Source organism: Pagrus pagrus (assembly GCF_965226575.1).
Source record: "Pagrus pagrus genome assembly, chromosome: 8".
Taxonomy (NCBI): domain Eukaryota; kingdom Metazoa; phylum Chordata; class Actinopteri; order Spariformes; family Sparidae; genus Pagrus; species Pagrus pagrus.
The window spans coordinates 3298046-3310181 of NC_140192.1; the positions used below are offsets into that span (position 1 = coordinate 3298046).

General features: G+C 43.2%; 1 long non-coding RNA gene across 1 annotated transcript; it reads left to right on the top strand.

The window, feature by feature from the left end:
- Positions 1-6084: 6084 nt before the first annotated feature.
- LOC311260855 lies at positions 6085-10852 on the top strand. The gene is made up of 3 exons (XR_014623063.1): positions 6085-6168; positions 9938-9994; positions 10265-10852. It is a non-coding gene; the product is annotated as an uncharacterized lncRNA (long non-coding RNA).
- The last annotated feature ends 1284 nt before the right edge of the window (positions 10853-12136 follow it).

Below are 12136 nucleotides of genomic sequence, written 5' to 3' on the forward strand. Positions count from 1 at the left end.
GCAGCAGCAGCAGCAGCAGCACAAGGTGATGATCAAATGGTGCACTGGTGGTAAAAAGACACAACTCTGGAGAAGGCCGGGTCGCACAAAGGCCTGGCTCATAGCAGCACTGTGAGTAGTCGGTGGCTAAGCTAAGTGGAGTGTGCATCAAAGCCCGCTGTGTGTGATACTGAGTCCTTTTCAAAGTCACTGAGAGAATCTGCAGAAGTTGGGAGAATAAAACGCTTTTGAAACTGTTCTTGACTTTACAAACTAGGCCACTCCTGATCAGGAAATTGCACAAAGGACGCACACAGCCTCTTTAATTCACACCCTCCGTAATGAGCTTATGAATTATGAGTTTTCCGGGGGAAATAATGGATTTGTATGCCGAAGGAGCAGCCAGAATGACAGCCGCTATAAATGAAAAAAATGACTAGCGCAGTTACAGTCAGCCATTATGGAAATGTCAGGTCATTTCTTTTTGCCTCTGATGTACGGCTTCTTAACTGCACTATGTTAAATGGAAACCCGTGTGCCATGTGGACATACTGTAATTACAATCATAACAAAATAATCAGGAAATTGAATTCTGCCTCACTTTGCCATTACTGTGTCTCCCTTTGGCCATTATGCAGTCAGCTGGAGGAGAAACGTGATGGCTGTGCTTTCAGAGGTCCGTGTCATTCACCACAGTCATCGCCGTGACATCACACAGTTTGTTTAAGTTTAAGCTGAACGTACACGACACAATGTATATCTCAATATATTATTTATACCTCTTATATTATTGCTTCATATTAGATTTTTCAATTACACACAAGGTTTATTTTCTCTTTCAAACCAGGATGATTTGTGTCTGACTGAAACTGTCGTCAGCACAAATAAAAACACAGGCAGAATGAACCAGATGCTCGTCCTCAGTTCATCTGCTCTCCATCACCACGTAATGGAGCCTGGAAGGCAGTCAACGCGTAATAAAAATGCCATGTAATTGAACCTCTAGCCAAAGGGTGAGACATTTGTAATGCCACTATCATTACTTTTACCCAAACTGTTAGCATTATCGTCACGACTTCATTAAAAGCAACGTTCCTCGATAAGTTTTAATCAGCACGTCCAATTACTCTGACAGAGTCGACCCCCCGAGGGGTTTCTGAGATAGATGTTCCAAGAGGTGACGCTAAACAATGACACACACAGTTTTGATGCACGACTTGACAGGTCTGAAGGCTAAATAGAGAAAAAAGTATTTAAACCTGAATGTAGAGATCTATCTGTCTATGGATCTATTTATCTATCTATGGATTTGTTATTTAGAGATCTATCTATCTATCTATCTACCTACCTACCTACCTACCTATCCATCTATCCATCCATCCATCCATCTATCTACCTACAGATCTATCATTTAGAGATCTATCCATCTTACTAGAAATCTATCAAGAGATCCATCTATCTATCTCTCTAGATATATAGATCTATACATATCTATCTATCTGCAGAGCTATCATTTAGAGATCTATCTGAGATCTAGAGATCTACAGATCCCACCTAGAGATCCATCTATCTAGAGATCTGTCATCTAGCGATCTATTTATCGAGAGATCTGTATATCTATGTATGTTTTCTATCTGATTTTGCCATTTAAACTTATAACTTATAAAGAATAAAACCTACTGACATGTGAAATGTTACAAATACTCATATTGGTTACTTCCTTGGAGAACAAAGTGGAACAAGTCACCAGACTTGTGAAACGCTGTCTACAACAGTTTAGGCCTCTCTTGTTCGCCTGCAGTATATAGGTGTCACAGAGGAGGTACTGTATGTCGGGCTAAGCCCTTCTATTGTAGTAGTGGCTGTAGTGAGGATGGTATGTGCAGTACTCATGACAAACTGTATATCTGTTTGTTTACACCATCACTTTAATCTGAGTGATGACCCTTTTCTGTTTGTACGTTAAGTGAAATCATTAGGCTCATTTCCACTTTTCCACATTAAGATGACAGTGAGTGGAGTCACAGAGCCAGCGCTCAGATATATTACAGCGCGTGTCACAGAGAGCTTCACACTGCTATACTCAGCTTGGCTGCCTGTCAGAGGCCATTGAACTATTTTCAACAGCTCTTATGAGCAGAACAGGCGAACTCACACTGCGAGCAATCACAGTGTCGCTGACCACAGTGATGAGAAAATAAATACACAGATGTCTTTTCCAATCAACACAAAATAGAGAGCGATATAAAGTCATCTAAAAGCTGTTGAGCTGCCAATCTGCCACACCGAATATACCACGTCTCAAGCGAGGGTTGGTGTCAAGGGTCTAGAAGTTCAAAAATTCACAGCGTTGACCAACAGCAAGCCTTCTTGACAGCACTGACCTCTGACGGGGAGCCACAGAGGACAAAATGGATGCTACAGTTTAGGCTTTAAGCTGTGTCACACAGTTTTATTAAACCTCTTGTGCCAGAGTCAAAAAGAGGAATGGTTTGAAGACAATTAGGAGACAAGACTGTTAATCTGCTGTTTGAATAAACTCTGTATATAGTATGTCATAATATATACCGCGTGTGTCGTAGTATTGTTGATTTGTGAGATGCCGTGACAGCTCCAAGAAGTGTTTTCTTTCTGAAGAATGAAATAAAACCACATGTCAGTTATAATTCTGAGCGTCACCTCAGGTTCGCCTCACCGTCAATGTTGTCTCCATGAGAGGAGGCGGAGGACTTTGAGTCGCCACTTGAAACACGCAATACTAAAATCACCGAAGTTCCCCTTTAAACCTCGGCGGTTCTGTTGGTGCTCCTCCGCGACCTCGCTAACTGTAGTAGCATCGCTCAGGAGTGAACCAGAGGTGTTCATAAAGAGCCGCCGTGCTCTGTAAACACTGCTTGAACAAATAAAAGGTCCACGAAGAAAAACACGACTCATCATCGCATGTGCCTCTTTAATTTGACTCAAGAGCCTTGAGGCAATTCTGGAGACTGTGGGAGACTCTTAAATCGGATGAAATGGATATAAATATATTGGAAATGGGACGTCTCAGAGTGCCTGTGTGCCGCCAATGTTCTGCATATTGAGGCTCAGGAGGGGAACAAGATAAAATGCAGCCACATATTCTCCAATGATGGTATTTAATTCTCCTGAGGGAGTCCCAGCGCCGCACTGCTGTGCAAATACATCCTCCTCATTTCCCACCCTGTGCTATCCATTTTTATAATGTGCAGTTTTGTATGATAATTCATCATCAGAGGATTCATCACCACTGCTGCTGTGCCATACAAGCAGGTACACAAAGCTCACAGATATACAGCGAAGAGGGAGGGCGTTGAATATAAATTAAAAGTTAATACGAAACGGAGACTTTCTTGTTGCGAGGCCTGATCACCAGTCACAGTAGTCATACGACCGGATGAATGGCCAGGATGAGACCATAATGAACAGAGCTAGCCAATGCATGAAGCTGTGAGAGTAAGAGTCTTAATTAAAAATCCACCTTTCTTTTTCCAGTTTAAATCATGTTGTAGAGCCGTGATAGAGAAGATCAACCCATCCCCCGCCTGACGAGATTCACCGTTAAACTCTTGTGTCTCTTACGGTCACTGAGGGTCGTGATTATTGTCAGGAACGTAGAAAATGGAGATGTCCTTAGCAACATGACATATAACAATATGAGAGAGTGAGTTAGTAGCTGTTTCTAATCATCTAGTGGTTACTTAGTAAGGATTTCTACCTTTAACACCTGTGTCCGTTTGTTGGTTGGTTTGTCAACAGGATAAAACAAAAACTACTGAACTGATTTCCATCAAACTTCGATGGAGGATGAGTCTCGGCCCTTGAATGGACCCTGTTAACTTTTGGTGCCAATCCGGATAAAATGACCAAAATGATCCAGGAAATTTCCTTTTTTTAATGAAACCAATTTGCTTCCACATATTTACATGTTTCCTGTAATAACGGTCAGGTGGGGAGGGACTGTAAATGACGCCCTCCACCATGCCGCTAAATAACAATGTAGTCAACTCCTGACCAGGTCACTGTGACCTCCCAGCGAAGACGGCCTGTTAAGTGACGACAGGGCCGGCCAAACTAAACTCACTAAAAAGACCACACAATTGTAAAGCATAGAAGTAGTTTTATTTGATTTGATAGAATATTTGAGAATTAAGGAGGTCGAGGTCGGGGGATGAAGAACGGAGGGTTGAATGTCATAAACTGGGTTCAAATGGGGTTGTGGAGAGGCTGGGCCATCTTGGAACCCGGGTGGTTGGACTGTAGGTCTGCACAGGTGATTTATATATATTTATATATATAATTATAGTGGCACAGGTGATTGAGTTAACAAGGCATGAGTAGGTTGAGTTAGTATGGCCCAGGTGGTAAATTAGTGAGGGAGTGTGGTGTGGTCTAGTTCCTGAACTTTAGTATGGTAACTTCATTACAAGATGGTTTTCTTGCCAGGTTTGGTTCGTGGAAACGAATGAAACTCCAGCTGCATGACTGAAATAGCATGTGGTAACTGTCTAACAGCCGTCAAACTGGCCGCAGGTGGTCTCAGAGTTTGTCTTCACCTTAACGCCGGCTGTGTCCACCTGGAGCCCGGCACAGTCAGCCACTGTTTACGGCAACTTCAGCAACAAGAGAAAGCCATCTGTTCATCAGGAAACTCCATAAACCAGCAGCTGCAGGTGCTCCGCTGGGTTCAGAGATGACTTCTTTTCTTATATTTCTAATGCTGTGAGTACCACAGACGGAAAAAAAATCAATTTACTTCCACTGTATTGGAGCAGAGGGCAAACAAACCCAATCTCGGGGTAAGTAATTTGGGTGAAACATCTCCTCTAACAGTAAAGAATACAATCTTTAAAATGAGAAAACTTAAACCCATGTAACCCACGCGAGCAGTGCCGAGAAGGTCAACTGAAGATGGTGACTTGCAAATAGCAGCGAAGATGTGAGGAGGCCTGTCGGTACATTTCATCCCCTTCAATCGCTGCTGCTCATTAACCAGGGTGATCTGGAAACAGACGGGCCCGAGGTGTTGGCATATATCTGCAGCTCTGGGTATGTGTGTGTGTGTGTGTGTGTGTGAGGGAGCGCAGCCACAACTATTGTGCTGATATATTTTAAATTCACACATTAAGGATCACGTATTAATTTTAAGTATTCTGTCAGCAGCTCGGTGGATGTGTGCGTTCAGTATTTCATTATGTTAAAAGCCGCAGCTTGTTCGTCTTTGTTAAAGCTTCCGGAAACAATATTTATGCTGTAGTCTGTCAAAAGGAGCTGCGGTCAAAGCTTTCTCAATTCCCTGATTTCAAAATATACTATGAAATTTATGAACATGCCATGAATGTGAACTTTGTGGTTAAGAGATGTTACAAAAGAAAACCTTAATTATAACAAAGTTTGCTCAGTTTTACTAATTGAAGAATCTTAACCTTTGGACGTCCCTTCCAATTAAAACTAAGGGTACATACAGCGATGACCTCAGCACTGGGCCCGAAAAAAAAAACGTTACGTGGACACGGGCCCTTATATGTATGTTTGCAATCTTCGACTCTACGTCTTCACTGCATTTGTTGGTCTACTTCTAGGTTGTTTTGTTCTTTTACTGCGAACACTTTTCCACTATCAACCACTGGAACAAACCGACTGCATGAATGTGAATCACGACACTCCCACTCGTACAAACATCGCTCCTAGAGGCCAGCCACAGGGTGCCTTCAAGTACCTTTTCGTTTTTTGACACACCCTTGATTGAAAATGATACTACGTCATTAGTGTTTTGCAAATATCTGCTTATTCTGAATTTGATGCCAGCAGCACTTTTCAAACAAGTTGAGACAGTGGACCCAAATGCACGAGACGGCAGGCAGGGAATGCAGTGGATGAAGTTTTATTTGTGGTCACAGCAACACAAGGAACAGACAAACAGGAAGAAGCATCGGGGAAACACAAAAACAGGCTCAGGGATCGTGGAAACAGATGACTCAACAATGACTGAACAAAGGGGCTGGACTGGAGGTGCAGGTGGAAGGAGGTGCAGACACAGGTGAGGGTAATGATTGGAAAAACACTAGAAACTGGGAAAAAGTCTGGGAAAAAACACACTGCAGAGGGGAAGGGCTGATGAGAAAGATGCAGTGCTGGTGTGGAGGCAAAGCAGACTGCAGAGGAACTCAGGTAACAATTAAACTGATGCAGGACAGGTGTGGAGGGAAAACAGAAGACACAGAACATAAAGTGAAACTAAAATGACAGAACCATGACAGCATTTTTATTTACTCAGGGCTGCAGAAGAAGATATCACAACTGAAACTTGTCTCTGTGGTTGGTGAGACCATAACAGGCTCAAAACATGTCACTGTTCTTCAAAATAAAACACAGCTGAGCTGTAATGTGTTGAAATGTTGAAACTAGTGTGCGTTGCATGCCATCAGCAGATTCACACTTTCGGAGGCACAACAGCAGATTAGATGGCATTTTAAGTGTATGTGGTATTTATCTGATGGATGACCGGCAATCAAGCAAGCTGGCGAACGCCGTACAGTGTAATTGAGAGGATAGTGTCGCAGGCTCTCCTGCCAACAGCGAGCATACTGTTGATTTGTTAGTGGAGCTCGCTGACAGGCAAAATAGTTGGTGTTCTGCCACACTTGCTGTTGGCAACAGACTCACTGTCATTTGCATTTAAGGCTGTTTTTCTGCGGAGACAAGTTAATTTGTGAAGCTCTGTAAACACAACGTCAGTGCGAGCGTTGGCGGCCTCAGGACGCAGACTGTGTGTTTGCTCACGGAGCAGAGGTGGAGGACGCTGGAGGAGGAGATCGCTCTGTCTGCAGGTGACACAAACACAGGTGTCCACGGCTGGTTGCATTTTAAACGAAACCCAACTTGTTACAAGACTTTAACACTTTTTCGTCGTAGCCACTCGAGATTTTCTGTTTTGATATCAGCTCGGAAGAGTTCAAGGTAACAAACGGCTTTATCATTTACTCTTCTGTGATCTTTGATATTATGAAGAGGCTTGTTTGTGCTCGAAGAGAGAAAGAAGAGAAAAGAATACATGACGAGGTGAATACTCAAGTGCCACTAAACATTTTCATCAGTCGCACCGGTGCGCCTTATATTCAGCAGTCTATTTTATAAACTATTGAGGTAATCACAATTACTTGCTGCACAAAAAAGGTTACACTTCCTTTTACTTTTAGTTTCTATAGTACACGTTACAGGTACCAGAGAGAAAACCTGAACGCATTTTTTCTGTTTTTATTAAAACATTATCAACAGCTGTTCTTGTCTCTCTCATCCATAATTAGGGCCCGAACACGAATCTCGTGCGAGGACCTATTGTATCTGTAGGGATTATTTATTTTTCTCCTTCTTCCTCCCACTCGACTGCATATTTGGCGGCCTGATCATGCCCCAAAACTCACCACACTCGGAACATACGTCACATGTGCGCGCCCACATCTGAATTCAACATGATTGGGGGTGGGTGTGGCCAGGGGACTCCATAGCGCCACCTAATGTCGCTGTGTCCCCGTGGCAACTTTCTCGGATCGTCGTGAAATTCGCAGGAGTCGTGGCTCTCAAGGATTTAGGCAGGAATGATTTTTGTTGGAATTTTTGCTGCAACAGGAAGTCGGCCATCTTGAATGGCGTGCGGCAATTTTCATTTTTCCGACGCTGTTTTTCGGGACTTTAGGATGTTCGCAGACTCACCAAATTTGGCCCGTAGCTCCTTACCCATGAGTACGTTAATTCGATAGCACAACTGCCCTCATGCGCAGCACGATAGCTCAGTAGCGCCCCCTAACGCCCCCTTATGGCTTTTCCCATTAATTTTTTTTCATTTCTAAGCCTCGTACTTTATTTCACTAGTCCTACAGATTTAACGCCACAGACTTCACACTCACTAAATATCATCTTCAGACCTTGATGATGACACCTTGTCAAAAGGTTTTGCCTCTGATATACATATGTATCATAACCAGACGCACAAATACCCCTTGGCACCGAAACCCTCAGTCCAACAGGAAGTCCGCCATTTTGGTTCACAGCGGCCATTTTGTCAAACTTGAAGCCCCGCCTCCTACATGCACATACAATAATGAATTTCGGCACGCATAAGTATCGTGACCAAACGCACAAAAAAGCCTCTTGGACCCACAACCTCAGTCCAACGGGAAGTTTGCCATTTTGGTTCAAAGTTGAGATGTTGCCGCCATTTCCACCCATTTCCACGGCTCGTACTTTAATTAACTTGCCCTACAGATTTAACGCCACAGACTTCACAGTCACTAAGACTCATCCTCATACCTTGATGATGAAAAGTGGTAAAAAGCTTTCGCCTACGTTATTCCTGGTGGGCATGACAGTCTGAACTTTCAATGCTTGGCCACTGTGCGAGCCATGTCAATGTGTGGTGTGTGTTGGACACAAACTGTCCACTAGGTGGCTACGTTGTGTTGTGGGTCAGCCTGATATCAATCAATCAGACGTCATTTATATCGCACATTTAATACAAATACAATGTAGCACAAAGAGCTTCACACAATAAAAGCAAGCACAACAAAACAGAAGTGAATCCAAAAGACACACACACACACACACAAACAAACATCATCCAATTTACATGACATTCACAGGCTGTTTTCTCAAAATCATACATTACAACATGACATATAATTGATGGGTGAGCTCTGGGGCCACATAGTGGACAAACTTGCCCTCTGCGTCTGCCCTCCGACGGCGCCACGGCCCGACGTACGTGGGGGGGCGAGGGCCCGTTCATCGCTGCTTGCAGCTTTAATTTCCGTTTGTGTCTCTCTAATATAGACAATATAACATCCATCCCATCATCGTACAATAACTTAAATACTCAACAATATCATAACACATAATCCGAGTTCACATTTCCAAGGAATGCACCGATGAGACCGATCAACGACCCCAAAAAAGAAGGAAGGGTGAATCTTGCTTTGCAGCCAGATTGTCATGCCGGTTGTATTGAAGTCAACAGGAGATGAACCCGACATATCTACTTCGTATGACTTCTGATGAAGAAATGCCTCCAGAAAATGAAAGAAAACACTTCAGAGAGTCAGTCAACCACAGATTATTTTCCCAACTGACTGACAGGGCTGATAGTATTGTTAACAAACGGGGCAGATCCGACTGATTTCGGCTGATGTGAATCCAATGACACTGTGAACAGGAGCCTACGAACAACGTGTCAATAAAAACATCAGTAGTTCACCTCCTCTCTGAAGTGTGTGCTTTCATTTTCTGGAGGCATTTCTTAATCGTGATGACCCCTCCTTCTTTTTTTGGTTTGTTCGAAACCAATCAGGAAGCAGCCGTGGGTGTTTCTGCATCCTTGTTTCCAAAATAAGTTTCTGAATATCTTCATAGCACCCCTGTACAACACACCCAACACACAACAGACAGTCTGATGGAGAGGTGGGGGAAAGTGGCTGGTGTATATGTTGGGCTGATGAGGAGATCGGAGACAGGAGGCAGGTGAACAGGGTGCGTGTGGGAGTGATGGCTGACGGCAGTAAACACAGAGGACTGCTGCAGAGCAGGGAGGTAATTGCAGGCTGTAAAAAGACAGAGAGACGATGACTGATGAACTGACAACAGGTAAAATACAACATGCAAGCAATGTTAAGAGAGAACGGCAGTGATTTAACACTGCACTCCTACAGTGTAACCGACCCAGCTGCAAGAATAGATGCAACCATGGATATGTCGCAGTGGTTTCAGTTTTCACTGCCATGTTGTGACTTAGTGTCTATATGGTTAAGGCATGAAAACCGCTTGGTTCGGGTTAGGAAAACATCATGTTTAGTTGCTACAAGCACGGCTGGAAATTGTCCTGATGTCTCGTCAAAATCATCCTGTGGTTTCACACCTACAAATGACAAAACGGCATCTCTTGTTGCAGAGATCCTCTCGCTGAACTGAAAAGCCACCATCGTTCCCTCCACATCCCAACATGGAAGTAAGCTCATATGCATGCCTTGAAATGCTTGAAACTTTGATACGATACTTATGATACATACAAATTGAAACATATCCATGGTTTGCAGAAATCTAACGATGTTGGACACAAGGATCGATACCAGTCAACACTGCCATCCATAGAGCTGCGCTGCTAGTACATCTAAAACACTTTGAATTAAGTTTTATAGATCTAATATATTACATTTCAGAGAAACTGAGTGGCCTAACCTGTCTATTTATTATCCTTCTTTATCCTCTGTCCTCAAAGGATCGCAGCATCCAGGAAGCATGGACTTCGAGCTCCGCTTCACTGCAGACGTGGTGGATAAGATTGTCCCAGCTGCCGAAAGGCAAAACTAACTGAAGCAGGAAAAAATAACACCTTCAACACCAATAAATTGGACTGCCCTTTTGTCCTTTCCCCTCGCCAGGCTGCCTATTTCCAGCGAGGAGCTCTCTGTGGCGAGCGGCTCCGGGTTTATAGTGTCAGAGGACGTACTCGCCAACAAACAGCGGATAAAAGTAGAGCTAAGTCGCAGTCTGACGATGCAGTCACGGACGTGGCGCTCATCAAATTGAGCCAGATATGAATGGCCACATTCTCCCCTCAGCTCCCGACAGGCCTTAGACCAAAGACTGTCTTGTGTTTTCATCTGGCCTGGCAGCTTGTCATCGGAGGCCGACATCAAAGTGTATAAATCCTGAACATAAAGGGGGCGGATGATCCGGTCAACGAGGGCTTTTGCCCACCAAAATTAGACTCAATTCCAACACGGTCAATTTGTCGTCTTGACTTCCTCTTGGGTGGTATCGCCTTTTGAAATTCAAGGCTCAGCTATTTTTTTTTTTTTGTATATTTGCGAGCGCAGCTCTGAATAAAACATGTCACTGCTCAGACATGCTCGCACACAGCCAGCTTCTTTGCATGGTGGAGGAAGGACTGTACTTCCGACCACTTTAGTCAGACCGCGCTCAGCATCAAGTTTATGATTAACATTTTTTTAGTGCTGATCTGAATACAAGAATAACCCAACATCAAGAGTAAACTACCGTCACTGCGTTTGACTGCTCTAGAGGTGAATGAATTTGCTTTCGAACATCAAGGGAGTGTCGACAGCTTTACAATGCTATATCTCTCTCTGTGTTACATTCTTGTAGAAGGAGCTCTAAAGCTCGCCTAAAAGGCAAATTTCTCATAAGGCTCCGTGCCCCAGGAAATGTGACTATAAATTTGGCTGAGCATTACCCTCAGAGATAAATGGCCTCGGTCTGGAATAATAGGAGGCAGGCAGAGAACAAGCTCAAAGCTCGGGCTTGGTTTTAGTTTAGTGAGAAAGAAACACACGTTCAACACTCAGATTAAAGCTGAAAACTTATGAAACGTATTGATTTTGATTACCCACAAATAATTGTTCAGAGAAAAACCTCCGAGAAAAACAAAACACATCTATCTTCTGATTTAAATTCAACTTCCATAATCATTTCTCAGAGCTGCAGGCAGAAATAATATGATTGATGGAAATTAACCGTATGAGCGTAATACTCCGGGGGAAGTGAGAAAATTTCTGTCTGATCTAAATTATTTTCTCTCCTGTTTTTGACTTTATCAAGACTTTATCTTCCATCTGTGAAAACACGTGGAAAAAAATGTTTGGAGGAGAAAACTGAACATAAAACATGAGGAAACACAAATATACTGTGCTCTAACAGCTGCAACTGACAGTGAACACAATGACCATAAACTATTATTTACGTTATTGTGAAAATGCTCAAGTATCAGAATTTAAATAATACTACGTATGAGCTGATAATACACAATAATCCACCCGTGACACTAACGGCAGACTAGCGCCAAGTATGACACATTCCTCGACATGACAGTCACGCTACAATAACCTGTCGACACATAATAGATGCATCTTGTGTTTAGGAGAGAAAATAATTTAGATCAGACAGAAAATGGATCACCAGAAAAAAAAAAGTCTCACCTGCCCCTCAGGGCTTCCGTAGAAAAGGGATAATACCAAACTATTTGCATACTTGTTCAGCTTTCTGCTATGTAGGCGATCCCTCTCGTTTAATTGATGACGGTGAGGACTAAGGTCATCATTTTGTTTTATTTAACAGCCAAAGTCTCCAG